Source organism: Pinus tabuliformis, chromosome 6, assembly GCF_031772625.1.
Source record: "Pinus tabuliformis cultivar Carrire ecotype Pingquan chromosome 6, CPIR1, whole genome shotgun sequence".
NCBI lineage: Eukaryota > Viridiplantae > Streptophyta > Pinopsida > Pinales > Pinaceae > Pinus > Pinus tabuliformis.
In genome coordinates, this window is record NC_142292.1 from 342,388,916 (window position 1) to 342,410,702 (window position 21,787).

General features: G+C 37.8%; 1 protein-coding gene across 3 annotated transcripts in view; it reads left to right on the forward strand.

Annotated features, from left to right (window-relative positions):
* Window positions 1-21,787, forward strand: part of LOC149258698 (uncharacterized) — a 416,271-nt gene that overhangs the window by 384,951 nt on the left and 9,533 nt on the right. The window lies entirely within an intron of this gene.

Genomic DNA, 21,787 nt, shown 5'->3' on the forward strand with positions numbered 1-21,787 from the left:
TAAAGAGATATCTACTGATTACAAACCAACTGAGAAAATGCTTCTATAATATTATCTCGATGCTTTCAATCTTGACACTCCTTATGAGGTAAGACGGTCCAAGCCTGTTGACTACAAGGCTTGTCAAATCACAACTGAAGAGCTGGAAAAATATAAGAAGGCTTCTGGAAAATCTGAAATTCCTAGGTTTGATAGATCTGCTGTTAAATTAAAAGAACCTAAAGGAAAGGAAAAAGAATTCGAAGAAGAACCTATGCAAAAACTGCTTAAGAAGTTAGAAAATATGGAGTTAAATCAAGCACGGATGATTGTTGATCATGCTAAGGAGATAACTACATTACAGTCTAGGTTGATTCAAATGAAAGCTCAAATGCCAAATCTTCAACCTAGGGGTTAGAATAATAATAACAATCGAAATAATTGGCAGAAAAAAGGTCAAACCAGTGAGGAGAGGCCTCCCAATCCTCTTGAAACTAATAATCTTGTGGAGGGTACCCCGCCTTACTGTAGGGCCTATGATGAGCTTCGTGAAGAAGCTACTTGTCCCTTTATCAAGAGAATCATGCACCATGGGATGCTTGGGACAAGTAACTAGATAAAAATGGTTGGTAAAGAATATCATCTATCACAGGAAAATTGGGAAGAGGCCAAGGGAAATAGTCAACCCGTCAGACCTTTTACATCTTCATATAGCATTAATAACTTTGGTCAAGAAACTGATGTATTGGTTAAATGTTTTAGTGAGGAGCCTCGTCTTGAGCGAGTTCTTGAAATCACTAAGGATAAGGGGTTAACTTATTAGAGAAGAAGTCAAAATGATAATCAAGTTAATTCTCGAAGTCTTAACCATGGGCTAAGTTGCACGAAACGGGGAAACGCGGAAGCGAAACGAAACGGGGAAGCGAAACGAAACGCGACCTCCCCAAATTTTGGAAACGGGAAACGCGAATATATATAATAATATATATATATATATATATTAAAATATTTAAAAATTATTATTATATATGTGCAATCATAAAGCATGAATGATACATTTACTTACATAAACATTTAAACATTAAGATTAAATTTACATCACATTTACTACCTGGAAACCCTACCTGGAAACCCTAAAAAAAATTAAAAACAAATTTAAAAAAAAAATAAAATTTAAAAAACAAGTGTTTTTTTTGGGGAAACATGGCACGTACGGCCTGGAAACGCGTTTCCGGCCGTACGGCCAAGTTTCCGTTTCGGGAAACGTGGCCGTACGGCCGGAAACGCGTTTCCAGGCCGTACGGTACGGGGAAACGAGTTTCGTTTCGTTTCCCCTGGGGAAACGGACCCCCTGCCCACGTTTCCTGCAACTTAGACCATGGGTCATCTTCTGGTATGAATATTGATTTAGGAGGTTGGTTTAATAACTCTAAAGTTTTGGTTCCTGTCATCGAAATACTGAAGATCCCCTCCTAGAAGACCAAGTTACTAAGTGTTATTGGCAGTACCCAGGTAAATGCAACTCAAGAGGAAACTACTGAGGCTTTCTACTAGGATGCTCCTCTGTATTTGCAAAGTATGGAATCTGATAACAAAGGGAATTCTCTTTTTTTCATTACTTTCTTTGTTAATAATTATCGGTTATATAACTGCATGCTTGACTCTGGTGCTTCTGTTTGTGTGATGACTAAGAGAGTCACGAAACAACTTAATTTAAGGATATCTAGGCCTTACTACAACATATGTGCCGTGGATTCAAAGAAAATTTGAAGTTCATGGGTAATTAAGGACTTACAAGTCCATCTGTCTGTGTACCCAGATATCATGATTGTCATGGACATAGTTGTGGTTGATGTGCCTAATCCTTGGAGTATGTTGTTGTCTAGGAAATGGGCTTCTGATTTAGGAGGAAGCATACAAATGAACTAGTCATATGCTATGATTCCTTCCCCTATTGGTCAAGGATTTCTTAAATTAAACAGAGAGCCTGAAAGGAGATTCCATGTCGAAGATCCTAAAAGTCCCCATAATGAAATAATATGTGAACGGCTAGACCCTAGAAATCATGCTATTTTATCTAATTCAATCATTCCCATAGAGGTCATGGTTGATAAAAAAGAGGGTGACTTAAAAAATAAAGTTTGGCATTTGTACTTTGCAACATCTAGGCGTGGTAAAGGTGTGAGAATTGTCTTGAAATCTCCCCTTGGTCATATTTTCAAATTTGCATATCAATTAGAATTTGAAGCAACCAACAATGTGGTTGAATATGAAGCCTTGTTGTTGGGTATTGAAATGGAAAAAACTTTGAAAGTCAAATTGTTGAGTATCAAGGGTGATTCAGATTTAGTTATCATGCAAATCAAAAATAAATTTACATGTAAAAATCAAAGATTAAGAAATTATAGAAATGTTGTGTGGGATACCATGGAGTATTTTGATGCCATCAATCTTGAAGTTATCCCAAGAGAGAAAAATTGCTTAGCTGATGAGTTAGTTGTTGTTGCTTCTACCATGCAGTTGTCTAATAAATTAATTGAAGATAAAACTAAGACAGATATCATTTTTAAACCTTCTATCCCAAATAAATCTAAACATGGGCAGGCCTTTGATAATGAAACACATGTTATTCACTTTCTAAATAATTTGGATAAGTTTCAGGGTTTTTAGATAAATTCTACAGAAGACGGATCCAAACGGCTTAATTTTCAGAGAGGGAAGAGTCCTACCATATGCACGATTGAACATGGAACATCTGAAAAACAACCTACAGATTTGCTTGAAAGTAGGCAAATGCTCAGCATGCACTACATTGAATGCATTTATGATGCCATGGAGCATCCTTTGTATTGTATTCCTAACCCTACACCCATTGATTTCAATATTTTATGTTGTAGGTAGATTTATGATTTTCATGTTATTAGGATAGTTAATAAATGAAGAGCTTATAACTTTCCTGTGCTTAATGCTATATGATGATTTTTTGGATGTACGCTACTTATGTATCTTGTGTGTTGCTTGGATGCAGATTCTAGATTTTCACATTCCTTCGGTACAACGTCGTGTCCCCAAGTAGAGCCAGATGTTGACCACTCCATGTCAATGACCCCATAGCAGTACACCCCTTTTTTCGCAAAAGGGATATCGCCTGATCGATGTGTCCGTGTTGTCCAGCTATCATCATTAGCCTGGTTACCATGATATAATGTACACCCATTCTGCATGTATAATGTGTAAATAATCTCAGCAGAACCGTGTTGTGTATGTAACAACCTAGGCAAACCTACATTTCTAGTGATGATCTCCATTTTGGGAGGTTTTTTTATCTCACCGATCCATTTTCGGATGGTCGGCAGAGTTTTTCCCTCCAGTCTAACCCCAAAGCTGGAATGGATTTTGTCGCTAGCATCTTAGGCGAGTCCTAGTGTTTTAGATTGAGTCTATGTAAAAGTAATTTGGGAATAATCCTAACTATTTGGTTAGATATTTTATTACAAATTATTTGATCTGTTGGATTATATTTGTGTCGCAGGAATGGGTAGTCTGTGAGGGCCTATAATGTTGAAAGAAAGTGTAACTAGGTTCGGTCTTCATAAATGTACTTTTGATATTTGTACTTATTCAAGAAAAGAAATATTATTTTATAATATATGTCAATGAGTTTCTTGCTCATTAAAAGTAGGTCTAGCACATGTCAAAGTGCTATAGGTGAGTCAAATAGTCAAAAAGAAAGGTTGAAGACCTTAAGGGCATGTTACACCTTGTATGAATATGTATTAGGGTCACAAGAAGTCCTCCAAGCAAAGTCACAGGTCTCCTCCAAGCAATGGCACCATCAAGAAGCTCATTCAAGCATACAACTCCGCCAAAGAACCATTTGAAGTTCACTCTACAAGTCGGCCTAAATGGACAGACAGTTCTCTATTTATAAAGGTTGTCCACTCTAAATAGATTCTAGAACGAACCAATTTGAATTTCAAATCCCCAAGAAAAAGGGAAGAAGAAGAACAGAGGAAGCCAAGGTAAAGGGTCTACTAGGGCAGTGAAGAAAAGAAGGAAGTACAACGAAGATCAAGGGATTGTTTTTCTAGGGTATACATAGTCACACGTGCGAGGAAATGAAGGATAGTCTGCGGCCATATCAGCAGTAAGATCACAGCTCTATATTCCTCCTTGTTTGGGCTAGTAACTAGGCCTACAAGGCCTCCTACTCCAGCGTGGAAGAAAGACACTCAAGCGAAGTTAAAATGGTTGTTCTAAGGCCCATTACAGCCACACGTGCGAGGGAAAAGGAGGTTGCCTCTGTTGTCATAACAGCCCTCCCATTACAGTCATCCAAGTTAGTTGATTGGTGAAAAGAAGAAAGGAACCATCATAGGAAAAGGGTCTCATCAAAGGTCTCTTCTCTAGAGCAAGTGCAACAAGGTTTACTAACAAGTTGAAAGAAGAACGAAGTGCCGGAAGGAGGATGAAGTGTCGGGAAACAAAGTGTTAGAAGAAGTGCTGGAGTATAAGGTACAGAAAAGGAGGGAAGACTTGACTTGTGCTTGGAGGATCCTCTTGTTAGGGGTCTAGGGTTTGGCATTGATCAATAGAAGCTTCAATAAGAGAAATTCACTAAAGGGTTTTCCTCTCAAGAGAAGAGAGGTTTCGGCCCTGGCAGAGAGCCAAGATCTAGTGTTCTCATTTTTATGTTTTGATAGCAGTTTGATGAAGTACACACATATGCACTAATAAGAAGAAGAAGAAGAATAAGCTAATAAGAAAAGTAAAAAGACTCCACAAATTGTTATCAAGTAACAAAGAATCACACTACCCTACTTATGCCCTAGATTATTCAACATGGTATCAGAGGTAAGGTGACACATCAATGAAAGGGCAACTCAAGAACACTCATCAAGGGGAAGCATCTACAAAGTTGAAGCATCAAGCCTAGAAGTCTCATTTACTTTAAGAACAAGAAGGGTCTACAATCCATCATTCATCAAGGAGGTCTACAAAGCTAGAAGAAAAGCCTTACATAAAGGCACCTACAAAGAAGAGCATATTGAAGCAAGACTTACGTCAAGCCACAAGTCTTCAAACAAACCTCATCACCAAGCAAGTCCACTTGGAAAAGGCAACATGAAGAACATCAAGATCTAGGGAAGACAAGCAATCAAGCCTTCAAGGAGGAAGCAAATCCATTACATCTCAAAATCTATCAAGTAAGTACATGTCCCCTTTTGAATATACATCAATGTCTTTTTGCAAGGAAAGCAATAAATTGGTAGGTACCAATAACTTTCTTTCATGGAAGAAGAGGATTGATCTACTTCTCAAGGAGAATGAACTCCTAGAACATGTCAAAGGGAATATCACTATCCCTGCTAAGGAACAGACTCAAACCTTAGCCAAGTACAATAAGGATGAGACAAGAGCTCAAAGGATTCTGATAGAATCAATCAAAGAATCTCTCATTCCTTATGTCTCCAAGTTTGAGACATCAAAAGAAATTTATGATAAGCTAGTAGAGCTATTCTCAATATCCACAATCGGAGAAGTAATATCTCTGAGAAATGAATTATACAAGATGAAGATGGCAAAGGAAGGAATAGCTCCCTACTTCATGAAAATCTCTAAAATGAGAGATCAACTTCAAGAGCTTGGGGAAGTCATGTCTGATAGAGAAATGACAACTGTAGTACTCAATGCTCTACCTGAGGAGTGGGGAAACTTCACATCAAGCATATATGCCAAGAAGGAAGCAACCACTCTCAGTGAAATGTGATCTCTATGTAGAACAGAGGAAACCAGACTTAAGGCAAAAGAAGATGTAGGATCAAAGGAGCAAGCATTTGCTACCATGGCCAAAAGAAAGGGTAAATTTGCAAATTTTGGTCCATGAAGAACAAACAACAAAGACATGTCCAAAATCCAATTTTTTGGAGCCCAAGAATATGGACACTACAAAAGGAACTGTCCTAAGCTTAAGAAGGAAAAAAACAACAAAAGGAAGAGGGAAAGAAGAAGGAAAGAAGCAAAAGAAGGAAGATCCTCCTAATCTCTACTATGGCTAGGTCAAACTCTTTACTTCTAGACTTCTTTCAAAGTTTTGAGTAGGATAGGAGCATGTAGGAATAAATTAATATTGCATGGATAGAAGCATCCTCTAGAATCTAGCAGCATGATGTTCATAGAGTTCTAGATACTCATGAAGATGTAGCATTTATGATAAGAACAAAAATGCATGAGTAGAAATATCTTCTAGAATATAGGAGCGTGGCAGATATAGCTCAAGATATTCATGTAGAAGAAGCATACCTAGTATAAGACCTCATCCACGATGAAAGAAAATTGATCATGATTAAGAATCTTAGAAGACCTCCATCATCAAAAGTAAGAAAACATTTGCAAGGCAAGGATCTTTAAAATCCTATGATGGGATCTTCAAAAGAAGGTTCATGGACCAAAGTAGATATCTGGGAATCCCATTCATTGGATTCAAGAAAAGGATGATATGTAGGCAAGCTAAGATGAAGCAAGAAGGGCCACACCAAGGACAATGAAATGAAGCTAAGATGATCAAAGGAGAATCAAGATGAGGTATGTATGCAGCAAAGTTTAGTCATGTTATCATTTGTATATTATTGAGTCGTGGGATAGTTCTATAACATGATCAAACATGAAAGAATCTCTTTCACCAAGAACATGCTCGAAGCCATGTACCATAATGCAATGAAGGTCAACAAAACAATATGCTCACATAAGGAGCATAAGATTGTTGACTAAGAAGCAAGAAGAAATGCTAACAAGTCCAGAAAGCAAGCAATGAAGGAATGCTCTCACAAGAAGCATTAGATGGTTGACCTATCCATCTGAGAAGAAGCAAATGAAGAAAGAGATCAAGCATGTGAAGAACACCATGATCACCAACAATCACTATCTGACAAAATGCTTTGAAGATATCTCCCGAAAGAAGGCAAGGAAACTCTGATAAAGGAAGAAAGGACCCTTGATACCTATGAAGGCCTTGGAGATATAAAAGGTGCAGATAACTAATTCTACTCTATAAAGATGTCGTGATAAAGAAGCCATCCAACAAAAGAAAAAGCAATGTTGAAGCAATATCAGGATGAAATCATGATGGGCTAGTAGGTCGAAGCATGTAAACAAGCAAGTACTATGAAGCATCCATGAGAAGAATATTCCAAAGCATGGAAAAGATGACATAGGAGTAGCCAAGATGACAAGAAAACCTGATATATGACATGAAAGCCACTTTCCTCAAAGGAAGAAATGACATGACAAACCAGGGAGGAAAGTGATCAATGGATGGTGCCCTACCCAAAAGAAGTTCGAACAAAGACTTCATGACATCAAGAAAGGAAGGAGATCGAGCAGCTGAAGGATCCACGAAGAAGAAGTTGTTGATGAAGGAAAGAGCCCCCAGTAAAGAGGAGCTCTGACAGGAGGGAGTTTTGGATCACCCTTGATTACAAAGGAGTGACAATTGTGTTTTCCATTTCATGGGTCCTGCACTAGACCAGGACTAACAGTCATAAGTCTAGATGAAGGCCATGAATGGAAATATAGACACAAGATAGACACAACATTCTTGTCTTCACTTGCAAAGAAAGAATGGGAGGATTAGATAATCATCTAGCATCTGATACTCTTTGAGGATGTGTAGGGCATCCAAGCCAAGAGTAGGCAAGAGGACCGATATTCTTTGAGGGCTAGGAACCCAAGACAAGAATAGTCCTAGAAGGTCATACTCAGAGAACACCCGGGTGGGTATGTACCTTGAGAGACAATGATGAAGGTGTCTATAAATCATTGGTTTTGCCAGCATTGTAGCTCATGGTCTCGTAAAGAGATGGAGTTGTTAGACAAGGCCTTGCACTATGACAATGTTGATGGATATGATGCTATAACAGATGGATTGCAAATCCGATTTCTCTTATGTGAATTCTTCAAGATTGATAATAGCCAAACACCTTGTAATATTGTATGAATACCTCCCTAGTTAAGAGGGAGTGTTGAAGGAAAGTGTAACTAGGTTTGGTCTTCATAAATGTACTTTTGATATTGTACTTATTTCAAGTAAAGAAATATTATTTTATAATATATGTCAATGAATTTCTTGCTCATTGAAGTAGGTCTAGCACATGTCAAAGTGCTATAGGTGAATCAAATAGTCAAAAAGAAAGGTTGAAAACCTTAAGGGCATGTTACACCTTCTCTGAATATGCATTAGGATCTTAAGAAGTCCTCTCTACAAGAACCATCCGAAGTCCACTCTACAAGTCGGCATACAAGCAGTCAACCAAGTTGGCCTACAAGTCAGCCTAAATGGAGGGATATTCCTCTATTTATAGAGGTTGTCCACTCCAAATAGAATGCACCAATTTGGCTTTGAAATCCGCAAGAAAAAGAGAACATTAAGAACGAAGGAATCCAAGGTAAAGGATCTACTAGGGCAGCGAAGAAAAGGAGGAAGTACAACGAAGATTAAGTGACTGTTTTTCTAGGGTATACACAGTCACACGTGCGAGGAAATGAAGGATAGTCTATGGCCATATCTGTAGTAAGATCACAACTCTATATTCCTCCTTGGTTGGGATAGTAACTAGGCCTACAAGGCCTCCTACTCTAGCGTGGAAGAAAGACACTCAAGCGAAGTTAAAAGGGTTGTTCTAAGGCCCATGAGAGTCACACGTGCGAGGGAAAATGAGGTTGCCTCTACTATCATAATAGCCCTCCCATTACAGTCATCCAAGTTAGTTGATTGTTGAAAAGAAGAAAGGAACCATAATAGGAAAAGGGTCTCATCAAAGGTCTCTCCTCTAGAGCAAGTGCAACAAGTTTTACTAACAAGTTGAAAGAAGAACGAAGTGCCAGAAGAAGGAGGACGAAGTGTCGGGAAACGAAGTGCCGGAGTATAAGGTGCAGAAAAGGAGGGAAGACTTGATTTGTGCTTGGAGGATCCTCTTGTCAGGGGTTTAGGGTTTGGCATTGATCAATAGAAGCTTCAATAAGAGAAATTCACTAAAGAGTTTTCCTTTCAAGAGAAGAGAGGTTTTGGCCCTGGTAGAGTGCCAACATCTGTTGTTCTTGTTTTTATGTTTTGATAGCAGTTTGATGAAGTACACACATATGCACTGATATGAAGAAAAAAAAGAATAAGCTAATAAGAAAAGTAAAAAGACTCCACAAATTGTTATCAAGTAACGAAGAATCACACTACACTACTTATGCCCTAGATTCTTCAACATGTAACAAATGGGTTTTACCCCTTTATGATGTAAAAATATGTAAATCTTGATGTAAAATGTCTAGTGCATGGTCCCTCATAATTAGAAAACCATGGCTAAACATTTGAAGGTTGAAAAATAATGTATCCCCTCATTAGGTTAATTAATTAAATTTTCTGGTTCAAAATTAGTTAAAATCCTAAGCCAGAAATTTAATTAATTCTAATTCCTAGGTAAATTTAAATTCTCCAAAGGCAAAATTCGTTAGTCCTAAAAAAATTAAATTTTAAGAGGTCCCAGGACTAAGGTAAATTAATTATTTTGATAAATTTTAAACCTTTGATCCCTGGGGGTTAAGTCAAAGTCAATTTTTTTGGGAAATTAACTCAAAAGTTTTATTTGAGTTAATTAAAATGCATTTAAATGAAAAAATCGAATTTCCTGAAAATAAATAAATAAATAAATAATTCGACGGATGAGATTAAAAGATATTTTGATCTTTATCAACGGTCGAGATTGCTTGACGAGGATCATTCGAACTAGCCGTTGGAGGATTTATCTTTAAATAGGAGATCATTTGTCAATCGATCTATCCGAACATCTTGATGCTACTTCACAATTTATCACAGTAGGACTTAGAGGCTTCCCAAACAAATCTAGACAGAAGATTCCTTAATCATACAACTTCATTTCCTACTTTACATGCAGCAACATATTCTACAACCAGATCCTGCTTTCCTTCATTCAGCAACACCTCAGTATGCATTCTCCAATTTCTTCAAGGTATCCATCATGACTATAATATGCCCTCCCTCTCAACTTGGGAGATATCCTTCTTTCCTTTATCTAGACTCCCTCTTAACTTAGGGAGATCAACTTCTTTTCCTTAGCATCGGAGAGTCTTTCATGGCTTCCATCCTTCTTATCAAAGTCATCTTGATCATCATCATTCATATAATTTCCTTCTTCATGCTTTTCAATCAAATCAACTTTACTTACGAATATCTTCAACCTCTTGAAGATTATGTACCTTCACACCTTAAACAACAAGTACAACCAAATGCATATATAGAAGCATGGAGTTAACTATATCATAATCACGAAAGCATTAGACTTTAGACATCAAATACCTAAACTGAGTTGCGTTCATAGTCAACAAGAGACACATACTTTAAACTTCAACTTTTTTGCTTGGGTTAAGGTTATAACCCCTAGATCACATCAATAATTCAATCATGATATCAGTCTCATTATATCTAGGGTCTCAATATTTCTTCCAGAGATATGACATACTCTACTATAATATGTTGCAAACCCTAGAAGAAATTCAAACAAGTATAGTTCTACAATGCATCCAACAACTTTAGAATTCATATGATAGACTTCTATTAGGATTTAATGTTAACCCTAGATTCCATCTTTGAGATACTAAGCCTTAGATGTCAACAATCAAGACTAATCACAACACAATCTAAGGTTTCAACTAAATGACCAACTTCTACTTGAGTTTGTTGTATCATCATAATGGAGACAATATCATCATATCCTAGAATATCAAACTTCTACTAGGACTTAGCTACAAACCCTAGAACTTATGAACATCAACAAAGGTTAGCACATATGCATATCTAGGATTTCATAATCATGCGCAAGCATAGCATATATTAGATAAACCCAAGACACAAATATCAATACATTTAAAGTCAGACATATAACAATCTTGATTAGGCTAGGGTTTTGATCAATTGGACAAACATACACCTATGGTTTCATTCCTAAGAGCTTACTCTTGATACATAAGGGTTTTACTCATAAACCCTAATTTACGAAAACCTCATGGTCTAAGAACACATTACCATCCAAACTTAAAGGACTAAGACACCAAACATGACAGTATCATCAAAACCCCAAACATTAAAAGAATAGTATTTTCTAGATTTCATCAGTAACCCTAAGTAGACTAGGGATTTCGCATTAGCATTGAGGGTTTTACAAAGAACCTTTTAGGGTTCCACAAACATGATGCTTTAATGAGGGTAGATTCAATCTAATGATTAATTACCCAAACAAGAATCTCTATGATTCAAATGTCCTAGACATAACACTTGTTAGTAATGTCAAACAGATTTTAATGAATATACCTTTATCGCTAAGAGAACAAAACTTATGATCTAAAACATATCTTTGAGTTGTTTTCCTGACAAATCGTATAGGACATTAATTTCAATGCTTTGTTTTGTGAGATCTTCTCCATATCCCTTGAGCATATCAGCGAGTTTTTCCTAAACAAGGAAAATATAAAAGAAAATGTTATTAACATATAGTATAAACACATCTAGATAAGAAATGGAGAACCAAATATGAAAGATAATACGAGTAAGATACTTTTCTTTGGAAAATTGGTGAAGGCTCCGTCTTAATCCAATCTCGAGGGATACCTATAACTTTTACAAAACAATTCAAAAATGTTTTTCCAAAGCATGTTAAACCTATAAGTACTAAAAATCAAAATACAAAGAAAAACAATTCAAAACTTAGAGTAGAAGGGTAGAGTTCTTAAGAGTCCCTAGCAAATAAGTCTTTGACTTTGGATTCTTCCTCCTTGTTCTTCTTTGGTGGTCCTTCATCAGCAACATTTGCTTGATCCCTATTTCTCGGATTCTTAGGACAATCACTTCTATAGTGACCCATCTTGTGACAATTGTAGCATTCAATTTTGGATAGGTCTACCTTCCTTCTAGGCCCTTTAAACTTCTTGAAGGTTCCTTTGTTCTTGTGATGAGCGGAATAGGCATTTGAAACTTTCTCCTCTTCATTCTCTTTGTTGCTCACTAATGAAATCCTGACTCCTTGACTGCATGCATACCATAATTGTTCGAATGTAGGAGTTTCCTTCCAACTGTTGAGACCTAAAGGCACTCCAAGATGTTGGTAATCCTAGAAGTGCAGTGATTACAAGTTCCTTTTTGGGTACTATCTCATCGATCGCCTTGAGTTCATCTATGATTCTAGCTATCCTTACAAAGAAGGATGCCACAATGTCTTCCTTTGTCATCTTTATAAATCTCAATTCATTCTTAAGACTTGTTATTTGACCAAGATTATTGATTCTGAATAATTTGGATAATGCTTCATACATGCTAGGCTCTCCATCCTGAGCTACTAACGCCTGATACCTGTCTGGCTGTTTTCGCTCCCCTTTACTGTTCCTTGGCTCTCCGATGAAGTTCTTTGCATCACGCAGAATCTGACGAAGTTCCCTGTTCGTTCTTCCTCTGCCAACAGGTGCTTCTGTTCGCTCCTCTTCCTCATCCTGAGAATCTTCCTGATCCGAGGAAGAATTCTTCACTTTCGTTGGTTGAAGAGGCATGACCAATGGATCCTCTTTCGACTGCTCCTTGGAAGGCATTTCGCGAGATCTTCTGAAAGCTCTGTCCTCCATGAACTTTACATCTTGTCGTACTACTACCTTCCTGCTCCCTGGAAGATATATCCTGTATGCCTTAGCGTTCTCGCTATATCCTGCCACATACCCCTTTTCTACAGTCTGATCCAGCTTCTTCTTCTTTTCTTTGAGTATGCGACAATATGCCAAACTCCCAAATATCCTGAAATGACTGACTTCAGGTGTCTTCCCAGTGAAGACTTTCTTTGGAGTAATCTTGCCCAATGCCCGATGAGGAGTCCTGTTCCGAACGTAGACAGTTGTGTTGCATGCTTCCGCCCACAGGAATTTTGGCATATCCTGATCATACAGCATGGCCCTAGCTGCTTCTACAATAGTCTTGTTTTTCCTTTCTGCCACCCCATTTTGCTCCGGATTGTAGGGAGCTGTCCACTCTCTTTTGATGCCTTCCTTAGCGCAATAATCGATGAAGTCCTTATCGACATACTCTCCACCATTATCTGAGCACAAGACTTTTATTTTCTTACCTGTCAGATTCTCCACTAGAGCCTTGAACTCTTTGAATCGACAAAAAACCTCATCCTTGGCTTTCAGAAAATAGATCCAAGTTTTCCTCTAGTGGTCATCAATGAAGGTAAGGAAATACTTGGCACCGCTGAGAGCTCTGACGGAAATAGATCTGCAGATATCTGAGTGTATCAATCCTAGTACACCCTTGGCCCTGTGGTTGTTCCTAGGAAATGCCATCTTGGCATACTTTCCTAGAGCGCATCCCCTGCATACATCATCTTGTTCCGTACTCAAATCTGGAACTCCTGTTACAGTGCTCCTGAGAATTCTCAGAGCTCCATGGTGCATGTGACCCATCCTTATGTGCCATAGTTCGTTCAGGTCTTTGTCCCCATGACTGCCTATTAGTGCCATTGGAGATTCTACTTGTAGTCTATACAACCGATTACTTTTGATCCCGATCTGCACTTTCTTTTTCCATCTCGGGTGTTTGACGTATACCTTTTCCTTGATGAAGTAGACCTCATAGCCCTTGCCTTGTAGTTGTGACACGGAAAGTAAGTTCATCCCCAATCCTGGTACATGCAGTACATTTGTGGCACGAAACCACTCTCTCGATTCTATCTGAAAAACTATGGTACACTTTCCTATTGGAGTACACTTTGCTTTGTTCCCCATGGTGATCTGAAAGTTCATCTTCTCTTCTCGATATTCTGAGAAACACTCCTTGATTCCCGTCATATGCCACAAGGCTCCACTGTCTATATACCATACTTCTGATGATGCAACATTAGTCATGCACGCCACTTCTTCCAACCTAGAAGCCAACATAGAGAAATCAAAATCTCTTTCTCTTGTGCAATCTTCTCAAAATCTGCAAGAGTCCCCTGAGGTGGATGCCTCTGCATCGTGGTCTCGACTCATAATTGATTTTCCCTTTCTGTCTCTGATTACTTGCTCTGATAACATGTGAAAATTCTATCACTGCAGCAACTGATTTACTTTTCTTACTTATTTCATCATAAGTTATAAATGAAATTACTTCAACAAACATTAAAATAAATATTGTTGCAAATATCACACTGTAATACAAAATCAAACATATGCACACATTGACACAGTTATTTTGGACTAATGTCCCCAGAAAAACCCAATGTGGGAAAACCGATGCAGCAAGGGAGGATTTTATTATTCAGCAATCTTCTAGTACAATAGGGTGCCAAACTGGCTTATCCCCAGATAGACATTTCCCTCAGTGTGTTCTCGAAGTGCCCCTCAAGCCTCCTCTTATACTTTTCCTATTGACATCTCAATGGCTGAGATTAAGTCCCTAATCAACGACTAAGATTAGATCTGGCTTGATCCATGTCTTTTGGACCATTCTAACATAAATTCATATTAATACACATTAATATTTTATTTTCCTTCCCTAAGTTTAGACTTAGGGACCCCATTAAAAATATTAATTATTTTAATATCTCCTGATTTGTTTAGAATCTTCCCAAACCCTTTCTGGGTATTGGGGATCTTATGTGCCCCAATCTCTCCACCAAATTTTGTGGCTAGAGCACATCCGATGCTACCCCAAATCAACACTTCCCTGTGAAGACTTTCCTTGGAGTAATCTTGCCCAATGCCCGATGAGGAGTTCTATTCTAAACATAGACTGTTGTGTTGCATGCTTCTGCCCACAGGAATTTTGGCATATCCTGATCATACATCATGGCCCTAGCTGCTTCTAAAATAGTCCTGTTCTTTCTTTCTGCTACTTCATTCTGCTCTGAATTGTAAGGAGATGTCCACTCTCTTCTGATGCCCTCCTTAGTGCAAAAATCAATGAAGTCCTTATCGACATACTCTCCACCATTATCTGAGTGCAAAAATTTTATTTTCTTCCCAGTCAAATTCTCCACTAGACCTTGAACGCTTTGAATCGACAAAAAACCTCGTCCTTGGTTTTGAGAAAATAAATCCAAGTTTTCCTTGAGTGGAGTGGTCATCAATGAAGGTAAGGAAGTACTCGGCAGCACTAAGAGCTTTAGTGGACATGGGTCCGCAGATATCTAAGTGTATCAATCCTAGTACACTCTTGGCCCTGTTTTTACTTCTAGGAAATGTTGCCTTGGGATACTTTCCTAGAGCACATCCTCTGCATACATCATCTCATTCCGTACTAAGATCCGGAACTCCTGTTACAATGCTCCTGAGAATTCTCAGAGCCCCATGGTGCAAATGTCCCATTCTTCTGTGCCATAGTTCATTCAAATCCTTGTCTCCATAACTGCCTATTAGTGTCATTGGTGATTCTAGTTGTAGTTTGTACAACCTATTACTTTTGATCCCGATCTGCACTTTCTTTTTCCAGCTCGGGTGTTTGACGTATACTTTCTCCTTGATGAAGAAAACGTCATAGCCTTTGCCTTGAAGTTGCAACACGGAAAGTAAGTTCATCCCCAATCCTCGTACATGCAACATATTGGTAGCACGAAATCACTCTCCCGTTTCTGTTTGAAAAACTATGGTACCCCTCCCTACTGGAGTACAGTTTGCCTTGTTCCGCATGGTGATCTGAAAGTTCATTTTCTCCTCCCGATAATCTGAGAAACATTCCCGGATTCCCGTCATATGCCAACAGGCCCCACTGTCTATATACCATACTTCTGATGATGAAGAGCTAGTCACGCAAGCCACTTCTTCTTCCAGCCTGGAAGCCAACGTAGAGAAATCGAAATCACTTTCTCTCGTGCAATTTTCATTAAAATCTGTGCGAGTCTCCTGACGTAGATGCCTCTGCATCATGGTCTCGACCCATAATTGATTTTCCCTTCCTATCTCTAATTACTTGCTCTAATACCATGTGAAAATTCTATCACTGCAACAACTGATTTATTTTACCTACTTATTTCTCGATAAGTTATTTATGAAAATCCTTCAGTAAACATTAAAATAAATTCTGCTGCAGATATCACATCATAATATAGAAACAAACACATGTACAAGGCTTAACACATTGACACAAATATTTTGGACAATCAGTCCCCGGAAAAACCCAATGTGGGAAAATTGGTGCAGTAAGGGAGGATTTTATTATTCAGAAATTCTTCAGTACAACTGGGTGCCAAAGTTGCTTACCCAACAAAGAGAAAATTCTTTAGCACTTCCCCCAGTTTCAGCGTTAGCCTAGCTGACCTCTGCGTAGCTACCAGACCCTCTGTGTCAACCCCTGCCTCTCTGCATCAACATTGGGCCTCTCTGCGTCACCCACACAAGCCCTCCAGTGACTGCGCAGTCTACAGCCTCTGCATCTGCCTCTCCAACCGCTGCGTTGTTCCCCTGGTGCTATTCTCGACTCTCTGTTCCGTACTTGCTGCCTCCTGTTGCTCTCCAGACCACTAGTTCGAATTTCTCAGCTAACCCCACTCTACTTGTTGCCTCCTGCTGCTCTCCAAACCACTAGTTCGAATTTCTCAGCTAACCCCGCTCCAAAAATCGAACTGATTGGTGTCCCTCAGTGTGTTCTCCAACTGACCCTCAAGCCTCTTCTTATACTTTTCATGTTGGTCCTTCAACGGCCGAGATTAAATCTCTAATCAATGGCTAAGATTAGATTTGGCTTGATCCATGACTTTTGGAACCTTCTAACCCAGTGTTATATTAATATCCATTAATATTTTATTTTTCCTAAGTTTAGACTTAGGAACTCCATTAAAAATATTAATTATTTTAATATCTCTCAAACCGGTTAGAATTTGCCTAAACCATTTATGGGTCTTGGAGATCTCATGTGCTTTAGCCTCTTCACCAATTTTCACAGCTAGAGCACATCCAATGCTACCCCAAATCAACATGAAGGATCTTTACTACTAAAGAAGGTTAATTGACTGCAAGTTCTTTATGAAGATTGATCTTTCTTTTAGGATAATATGTTTTGAAGAAACATCATAGAAAGAAAGCATATGATAGTAGCATATTTGGAATTTACATGATTAAGTTGCTTTATAGAAATCATCTAGATAGGTAGATAGACCATTTTTTGCATAATGTTCATCCAAGCATTATCTAACGTTATGTTAGAAATTGTCATATTACCTATATGGATCATCATGATCCTGGGAGGATCATCATTGTGAAAGATCCTTGGGAAAGGTATCATGACAAGGATAGTATACGTTCCATGTAATGTGTAATCAATATTGATTAAGGGATGAAGGAATGCAATGGGGTCGGGTTGTAGTGTCATAAAGCTAGATGATTGGATGAAAGCATGTTATAAGAGAACTTTGGATAAGATTCATATATATATATATAATATATATATATATATATTTAGAATCTTGTGAAAGGAAAGTTGGTTATAAAAATTATGCTTAAATATTTATGATGCTGAAAAAGGAATAGAATCTGACTTACTTAAGGATGTATAAGAGATTAAGACTTTCTCTAGAATATGTAAGATAATAACTAGCATCCAATATAATCTTCGAAAGAGAAAAAGTTGTAACTTGTTAATCAAGTTCGATCCTTGGGCACTCTGATGTATGAAGGATGTTTCAACTTTCAAGAGGAGATAACCAATGAGGATGTTGATGAAATGAGAAGGTCACCATGGTAAGGTAAGTCTATTTTATTTATAGTTTGGTTATCTAGTTAACATATTATTATGCTACCTGGAATAGATGTTGTAGGAATTCATGATGACAGTAGACGCAAGTTCAACTGTATGGATGGAAAGTATTGGGGAAAGCTCAATATCTGGTACCTGACAACTATGAAGTCAAGATATGTTGGTAGAAATGTGAGAAGATAACCTAAAGCTCAAAGAATATCACTTTCATGAAGAAATTATGATCATCTGGAAATTTGGAAAGGCTAAATGAAATGCCTTCATGTCGAAGATGAATATGATGAGCAAGAAAGATGACCTAGATCCTATCACAAGATTGAAGAGAGAAGGTGATTCCATGATACCTTGAAAGAAAGCAAGCTCGATGAAAGAGATGTGGAAGAAAGAGGGAGCCATGAAGCTACGAAGATCAAAACAACTAGTACTCTCATAAAGACAAGCTATAAGGCTTGTGGTATTGACTTCCCAAATAGAAAGGAAATCTGCAATCTCCTCTGGATTTAAGGAGCAGAGGAGTCTTCTTGAAAAGGAGCAAGGTTCTATTCTCAAGATAAAAATGAGAATGGGATTGTCCTCTCTGGTTGAGAAGGAGTGATGTTAAACATCATATGTGCATTTTGTTCTTCAGGTGATGAAGAAAGAATGGTGAACGATAAGATAAGCATACGTGGTTTCCTTGAGGATATAAGATCCAAGAAAGGAAAGGTACCAACACTCTTTGAGGATGGGATTGTTGAGAAATCTAGGGCAGCTAGATTAGGGGTGATTTCTTTTTACTTTGATAACTGCTTATGATGTTCTTTACTTGAACTTGTAGTATTTATAATTAGCTTCTTTTTCTCTTGGTTGTTATAGTGTTCTTATCATCAAACAACTATCAAAACATGAAGATCAATAGAACATATGGACACAAGACGTAAGTTGTTATACAGGGCCAAAACCTCTCCCAAAGAGGAAAACCCACAATGAATTCATCTCTTCTTATAGAAACTTCAAATGACGAATTCCAAGATCCTTTAGACCCAAGACTGAGACCCCTCCAAGACCAAGTCAACCGCTTTGTAGATGAGTTTTACCTTCACAGAGTCAAACCTTCTTCAATAGCTTCCAGAAACAAATTTCGACTTCTACTACAAGTCTGTGCTTTTTCATTTCTCCAATAATTGCTACAATTTTGCACGTGTGGGAGAAAGAGGCTAATTTAGGCCTCCTCTCTTCTTCGCTTGGCTTGATCTTCTTTCCTTAGATACTCGGCCTTAGAACTTGATCTTTCAACAACAATATTTCGACTTCTAGAAGGAGAACTTCAATATGATCTTGTGACTGCAGAAACCCTAGCTGCAATTCACACGTGTGAGAGAATAGAGATAGAAATAGGCTTCTAAACTTCGATTTTTCTTCCTTATATCCTTCCTCTTCTTCGCTTGTCTTCTTGTCTTCCTTTTTGTATTTCAATGAGCTTGCTTCATGAGTGTTTCAAATGAGGTCAAATGCTTTGTATATATACCTTTCCTTGGAGCTCGAATAGCCCTAAACAGGGCCGACTTCTTCTCTACATACCGACTTGGTCTTAGAGGGATATTTTGACACATTTTGACTCAAAATAAATTCTTTTGACTTGTTACAAAATGCCCATTAGGGTCTAATATATGTGACAATGACTTTTTTGACTACTTGACTCTATGAAAAACCCTAGAAGCACACAATGGGTGCTTTGACCTAAAATAAAAAATGACCTTGAGCATGAAACCCATGCTATAAAATAACAATAATAATTGTTTTTTTCTTTTAACAAAATACACAAAAATCAAGAGTACATGACATATTATGAAGATCGAACCTAGTTACATATTTCAACAGGGACAAGCATCCAAAATAAGAGTAGTCGAAGAGGACAATATTCTTTGAGGACTTAGGATTGGAGATCCAAGATAAGAATAGTCCTAAAAGGGCATACCTTGTGGCCATCTGGATGGGGTATGTGCCTTGTAGAGGTAGTGTGGTATCACACATAAACCCTCCCAACATAATGCTCTTGAATAAAGAAGAACTTGTCTAGTTAGGCCTCAGAGACAATGTTGGTGATGATGATGATGCTTACAGTATGGCTTATCAATCTGACTCTTGTGATAACTCTTCAATTTGAGATATGATGTTGTACTAGTTGTACTATTATGAATACCTCCCTCATTAAGAGCGAGTGTTGAAAATATAACTAGCTTGGGTATTCATAATTGTTGTACTCATGTCAATATGTATCCTATGTAACAAACAAGAGAAAAAAAGAAAAATGTATTATTATTAAAAGCATGGGTTTCATGCTCTTTATTGATGGTCTTCTAGGTAAAAGCATGTTCTTCATGCTTCTAGGATTTGTTAGGTCTTAAGATTTGTTGGCATGAGTCAAAGGAGTCAACATCATGTTTATAAGACCCTTCCGAGAAAAATGTAATTGTCAAAAGAATTATTTTTGAGTCTAGAGAGTCCTAGAAACTCTTAAAGTATAAATCAGCCCTAGCACCATCAAGTTGGCCTAAAGGAGGGAATCCAACCCCTTGGAAAGGCTATATAAAAAAGAAGTTCGACCTCATTTAACACTCACTCACTCCACAAGTTCGATATCACAAGAAGAAGTTCGATTTGTAGCTGGGGGAAGCAGAAAAGGAGAGTGAAGGACTAGAAGAAGAAAGAAGGACGAAATTTCTTGTTTTGGGCTCTATCTCTCTCAGACGTGCAAAATTATAGGGTTTATGGGTTGCAGAAAGAGGTTGAAGTTGCAGGTCCGAGTTGCAGTAAGACGAAGTGTAGCATATTGTAGCTAGAAGGAAGGATACTCTATCAAGACCTCGTTGACCTTAGGAGGAGCTGTCTTGCTCTAGGAAGGTCTTAGGAGGAGGCAAAATTAGGGTTTCCTTGGAAGCTGCAAGGCTGAAATTGCAAGATCGAAGTTGCAGAACAAGTTATAGAATTGAAGCTGGCAGGTCGAAGTTGCAGGTTGTAGTTGGTTGGTGCAGAATTGAAGGATTTGAAGAAGGGGGCTGACTTGGTACTAGGAGGAGGACTTGGTACTAGGAGGAGGACTTGGTCTAGGGTTTGAGTCTTTGTATCTCATTTGAAGCAGATTCTAATAAGAGAATAGTTTTTCCAGGTTTTCCCCTTGGAGGGGTTTTGCCCTGATTGAGAGCCTAATATTTGTATTCTCTATTGTTTCTATTTCTATTCTTGATATTTGTTTGATGAAAAGATCTAAGCACAGAACACAAGAAGACTAATAAAGTTCACATGCAAATATTAAAGGAACATTGACTTAATAAGCTGTCACTTTCCATTTTCCAATATTAATACTATAAGAACCTCTGAGTTATTATGAATCAGTCATGGTTATGCAGAAGTGTTTTCTTGATGTACAATGATCACTGTGCACATTAATTGAGTAAACAGAGAAAAATTACACCTACAGTACCATGTTTTCAAACTGTTTGTAGAATTTCCTCAATAGGCCAGATTGTATAACTTAAGTAATTTAGTGGCAAAATTTGGATATCCACTAGTTGGAATATTACACAATCTTATTACAGAAGAATGGCCATAACATGGATATGCTAGACATTAGCTCCTCCAATCCCAAGATAAGCAAAAAAAATGTTATGGCATCGAGTGAGCCCATAGTTGTTCTCAAGAATCGACAGATTGTAGTCCCACTTGGTTTTTATCCATCAGCATACCAGATATTGATTTTTCATGGCATGTTTCTATTCAAGATTTCTGAGAGTGCCAAAGTGCAACTCCCTATTTATCACAAGACCTTTTAGTTCTGGCTTGCAAAGACATGAAAACATATGGTGCTGATTAGGAAGATTCTGTGTATAAAGGCCTACGATATCCCTCATTACCCTTTCTTTAAGGACAAAGCAATTTTTAAGGGGATGGCAATGTTATGAACATAATAATAATAAATAACAATAACTTAATAAATAATGAGAAGTTTAGTTAATGAAAAGATGTGTCTTATCAAACTGACATGTCCATTAG